Genomic DNA, 6,000 nt, shown 5'->3' with positions numbered 1-6,000 from the left:
GTGGTAGTCCATTCACCACTCCACCTACTCCACCTACTCCACCCATAGCCCAAAATGAATACCAACAAGTACCCCTGACGCTTGTAATGCCCTAGAGTACCCCCACCCCCTCCCCAATGTGGTACGTCCATTCGCTACCTCACCCACCACCTCCAGTAGCCCAAGATGACTACCGGCAAGTAGGCCCCCCCCCCCATAGCCCAACAGGTAGCCCCGAAGCTTCAGAATGCCCCATGTAGCCCACACCACCACCCCCAAGGTGGTAGGTGCATTGGGGTAGGCGGGCGAGTGAGTGGGTAGGTGAGCAGGGAGGCGTAGTACGATGCCACTCAATACACATTCATAGCAAAGGCATAGGTCTTGAGTAGGCGAGTGGGTAGGTGAGAGGGTAGGTGAGTTACTGTATTAGGGTGCTGCTCCATACACATTCATAGTAAAGGCATAAACGAGGTCCTGAGTGAGTCGATACGTGAGTAGGTGAGTGGGTATGTGAGTGAGCGGGTAGATGAGTGGGTAGGTGTGTGTTTGAGAGGGTAGGTAAGTGGGTGAGCTGGTAGGTGACGGTAGGTGAGTAGGGATGAGTAGAAGGGTGTCGCTCAGTACACAAGCGTCATAACAAAGGCATAGAAGCAGAGGTGGTCCTGAGTAGATGAGTCGATACGTGAGTAGGTGAGTGTGTAGGCGAGTGTGTGAGAGGGTAGGCGAGTGTGTGAGACGGTAGGCGAGTGATTGAGTGGGTAGGTGAGTGAGAACGGACCAGAATGAGATTCCCAGCCGGTGACTTCCCAACGTAGCCAGAACGTTGAGAGGACGTTGAGATCCATGAGACTTCCCCCACCCCCGCCCCCCCCGCACGCGTATCGAGCGGCACCCTACGGTACGCACATACCCCGCACCAGCTCGTGTGTACCCCTTACATTCGCGCCTGTCATCTCAATGTACACGTGGCCAATAAAACTAAGTGCAGAACAATGTTCGTGAAGAGACGTGTACCCGTACACTCCGTGCGTACCATCGTGAGTACACACGCAGTACTCACTCCGTACCATCGTGAGTACACACGCAGTACTCACTCCGTACCATCGTGAGTACGCGCGCAGTACTCCCACACTCCGTGCGTACCATCGTGAGTACACACGCAGTACTCACTCTGTACCATCGTGAGTACACACGCAGCACTCCCACAATCCGTGCGTACCATCGTGAGTACGTGAGTAGTACTCACACACTCTGTACCATCGTGAGTACGCGCGCAGTACTCACGCACTCCGTGCGTACCATCGTGAGTACGCGCGCAGTACCCGTACGCTCCGTGCGTACCATCGTGAGTATGGGCTACGTGTGTACTAGGTTAGAGTACACGCAGTGCCAGTCGCCACCTATGAGTGGTCGACGCGTTAGCATCATTTGTTCGAACGGGGGGAGCGTTGGCAGCGGTAGCTGCAGCAGCAGCAGGAAGGAGCAGCAGCATCATCATTAACAAGCAGCCGTAGCAGCTGCAGCAGTAGCAGCAGCTGTACTGGTAGGAAGACGCAGCTGTAGTAGTGGGAGCAGCACAAGTCGTAGCAGCTGTAGCCACAGCAGCTGTAGCAGCAGCAGTATTAGTAGCAGCTGTACTAGTAGGAAGGAGCAGCAGTAGTAGTAGCAGCTGCAGCAGTAGCAGCTGCAGTAGTTGTAGTAGCAGCTGTAGTCGTAGCAGCAGCTGTAGCTATAGCAACTGTACTAGTAGGAAGACGCAGCAGTTGTAGTAGCAGCTGTAGTAGTAGGAGCAGCAGTAGCAGCTGTAGTAGTAGTAGGAGCAGCTGTAGTAGTAGTAGCAGCTGTAGTAGTAGGAGCAGCAGCTGTAGTCATAGCAGCTGTAGTAGTATCAGCTGTAGCAGCTGTAGTAGTAGGAGCAGCAGCTGTAGTAGTAGGAGCAGCAGTAGTAGGAGCAGCAGCTGTAGTCGTAGCAGCTGTAGCCATAGCAGCTGTACTAGTAGGAAGACGCAGCAGTAGTAGTAGCAGCTGTAGTAGTAGGAGCAGCAGTAGTAGGAGCAGCAGCTGTAGTCGTAGCAGCTGTAGCCATAGCAGCTGTACTAGTAGGAAGACGCAGCAGTAGTAGTAGCAGCTGTAGTAGTAGGAAGACGCAGCAGTAGTAGTAGCAGCTGTAGTAGTAGGAGCAGCAGTAGAAGGAGCAGCAGCTGTAGTCGTAGCAGCTGTAGAAGCAGCAGCAGCTGTAGTAGTAGTAGGAGCAGCTGTAGTAGTAGTAGGAGCAGCTGTAGCCAGCGTTAGTGATGCGATGCAGCAGCAGCAGTATTGGTGGTTCCAGAAAAACAGATGTCACCAATGCCTGCATCGTGATGGGCCGGCTGTTACCGATGGGTTTTGCTGTTACCGATGGGCCGGCTGTTACCGATGGGCCGGCTGTTACCGATGGGCCGGCTGTTACCGATGGGTTTTGCTGTTACCGATGGGCGTCGCATTATATCAAAAATAACAATGCCAAGTAGGCAGCCGGACCGTCGCCTGTAACGTACACTCTAACGAACGGCGCAGAGCGAGTAAAGTCACACGCGCATGGGACCATGGCCCCTGGGTTCACTTCACAAACTGTTGGGGAGGGGGGCCAAGCGCTGCTGAGCGAGCCCCCTATCCAAGCAGGCACCGTGGCACGTGAGCGAGTGGTGGTGGTGGGGGGGGGTGGCCACCAGCACCACGCCCGGCCGCCTTTGTCTCCCCCCAGTGGCGATGTTTTTTAACACAACACACCGCGCCAGGCACTCATTCGAGGCCGAGTCGACCTAGAGGTAACACCGCCCGCCCCCCGTCCCGTTTTAAATCGCCACTTACGACCTTAGGCCGCGAGCGGGAACCGCGCACACGATGGTGGGGGGTGGGGGGGGGCTAGCGACACGCATGGCCGCCTTTGTCTCCCCCTACCCCTCTCCCCCACCCCGGTGCTGACGTTTACTACGCACCGCACCAGGTACTCATTTGAGGCCTAGTCAACCCCGAGGGGGGGAGTGGGGGTGGTTGTGAGAAGCGTGGTTTGGAAGAGGCCCAGGAACGGGTTAAAATAAACAAACACAATCGCCACCGTTATGGCAATGGAACCCGCCTGGTGCGGGGAGGTTCGTGAAGCCACAGCCACGTGAGGCCACAGCCACGTGAGGCCACAGCCACGCACGAAGCAGCGTCAAAGGGTGGCAGCCTCAACGAAACGTCCACGCACAAAAAAATATATACCACCACCACTACCACCACCACCACCACCCCCCCAAAAACAAACCCACGTCGCCTCAACAGACGTCCCGAGGGGCAAGTGCTGTTGGTAGCGAGCAACAGCGGCACCCCCATGAACCGCAACAGAGAGAGACAAAGGTCCCCCGTGCAGCCTCTTAACAGAATGCAGGGGGGTGGCTGCCTGTAGCGAGAGGGGGTGGGTGGGGTGGGGTGGAGTGGGTGGGTGGAGTGGGTGGGTGGGGTGGGGTGGGTGGGGTGGGGTGGGTGGGGTGGGGTGGGTGGGGTGGGGTGAGTGGGGTGGGTGGGGTGGGGTGGGGTGGGGTGGGTGGGGTGGGTGGGGTGGGTGGAGTGGGGTGGGGTGGGGTGTGGTGGGTGGGGTGGGGTGGGTGGGTGGGGTGTGGTGGGTGGGGTGGGGTGGGTGGGGTGGAGTGGAGTGGATGGGGTGTGGTGGGTGGGTGGGGTGGGGTAGGGTGGGATGGGTGGGGTTGGGTGGGATGGGTGGGGTTGGGTGGGTGGGTGGGGTGGGGTGGGTGGGGTGGGTGGGGTGGGGTGGGGTGGAGTGGATGGGGTGTGGTGGGTGGGTGGGGTGGGTGGAGTTGGGTGGGGTGGGTGGAGTTGGGTGGGGTGGGTGGAGTGGGGTGGGTGGGGTGGGTGGGGTGGGTGGAGTGGGGTGGGTGGGGTGGGGTGGGTGGGGTGGGGTGGATGGGGTGGGGTGGGTGAGTGGAGTGGGTGGAGTGGGTGGGGTGGGTGGGGTGGGGTGGGGTTGTCCGGGGGCAGACGGACGGCACCGTACCGGCTTGCAACGCATTCACAGGCCAGACATGTATAGAGCACCATTGAGCATTAATACTAAATAAAACTTAACACCTTCTCTCCCCCCGACCCCCCCAAGAGACTCGTCTGCGGCTTGTGTTCGTGCGTGCACGGGAAACACCGCGGCAGGCTCACCCCACGGCCCAATGTAACGGACTCGCAAGAGGGGCGCGGGGGGGGGGGGGGTCCGCGTGGCAACTGAACCTTGGAGGGAATTCCTTATTGCTAAGGGTCTACCTGAACTCTCGTCTAAAACTAAACTATTAACACTTTTTCTTTTAAATTTCATTTTACCAGGTAGTAAGGTCTCCCGCCCCCCCCGCCCCCGACCCCCGCCCGCCGAGATGCTACGCAGTTCTTTTACAGGAGCGACACAGGCCATCGACAAATGACAGCTGAACGAAACGGCAGCTCGTCATCGTGGTGGTCGTCGTCATCGTCATCATCGCCACGTGGACATTTGTAACGGCAGCCAAATGCTCTGAGCGCGTGGCGTCGATTCTAAAATGCGGAGGGGGTAAAACAAAAACAAACAAAAAAACCCGGACAATAATCCACTCGGCCACGGGGGAGAACACGCAAACTCCAAATGTACGGCAGCAGGCGTCGTCGGGGTCGGGATCGAACCCACGACCTCCCGCATACCAGGCGAGGTAGTCAACATCTCCTTAGCCACCGTGACGATGCTGACGAGAAACATTCAAACTCCAAATGTACGGCAGAAGGCGTCGTCGGGGTCGGGATCGAACCCACGACCTCTCGCATACCAGGCGAGGTAGTCAACATCTCCTTAGCCACCGTGACGATGATGACGAGAAACACTCTAACTTCAAATGTACTCTAACTCCAAATGTACGGCAGAAGGCATCGTCAGGGTCGGGATCGAACCCACGACCTCCTGCACATCAGGCGAGGTGGTCAACATCTCCTTAGCCACCGTGACGATGATGACGAGAAACATTCAAACTCCAAATGTACGGCAGAAGGCGTCGTCGGGGTCGGGATCGAAGCCACGACCTCCTGCACATCAGGCGAGGTGGTCAACATCTCCTTAGCCACCGTGACGATGCTGACGAGAAACACTCTAACTTCAAATGTACTCTAACTCCAAATGTACGGCAGGCGTCGTCAGGGTCGGGATCGAAGCCACGACCTCCCGCACACCAGGCGAGGTGGTCAACATCTCCTAGCCACCGTGACGATGATGAGAGAGAGACAAGCAAACTCCAAATGTACGGCAGCAGGCATCGTCGGGGTCGGGATCGAACCCACGACCTCCCGCACACCAGGCGAGGTGGTCAGCGTCTCCCTAGCCACCGACACAACAATCGTTGAAGCCCCACCGACTACTGGCGGACCGATGTCGCACTGGCAGGTCACGCAAAGGGGGGACAGCTGCTACCGCTGAGTAGTCATCAAACTCCAACCACACCCCCCGCCCACCGACCTCCGACCTCCGACCCCCGACCCCCGACCCTACTGGCAGACCGATGCGCCACTTCACTCGCCACCACCTTGCACCGCGCGCGCAGGGGACAGCTGCCGCTGTCGGACGTGCAAAGATGACGACGATGACGACGATTACTGTCGACGGAAAAATACATCCATTTCCTTTTTTGTTTTGTTTTGTTTTAAAAGATCACATTATCGAGCGGGGGTTCGGAATGGCGCCTTGTGTTGTGACGCGCGAGGCGCGGTAAACCCGGCGGCGACCCCTCGATTGGGGAGGGTGAGATCAGTCCCCGCTCGACGCGGCGCTTGGCGGGACCGCTCCGACCGCCGGGTGGCGTCGCCGCGGCACCTGCGCCGGGGGCCCGGCGCACTCCGGCACCACGTGAAGTTGCCGGAGGCTCGCCGGCAGGGAGGTCACGGGCGCCGCGGCGACGGCCGACCGAGGCGACCGGTAGATGCGCCGACTGGCGCCGCGCGCACACAAACGGTATATTTCGAAAGCCCTCCCACGTC

The sequence above is a fragment of the Petromyzon marinus genome (assembly GCF_048934315.1).
Source record: "Petromyzon marinus isolate PM22_M1 ecotype Great Lakes invasive population chromosome 67 unlocalized genomic scaffold, UKy_Petmar_22M1.pri1.0 chr67_unloc.2, whole genome shotgun sequence".
Lineage (NCBI taxonomy): Eukaryota > Metazoa > Chordata > Hyperoartia > Petromyzontiformes > Petromyzontidae > Petromyzon > Petromyzon marinus.
This window is presented reverse-complemented; position numbering follows the sequence as displayed.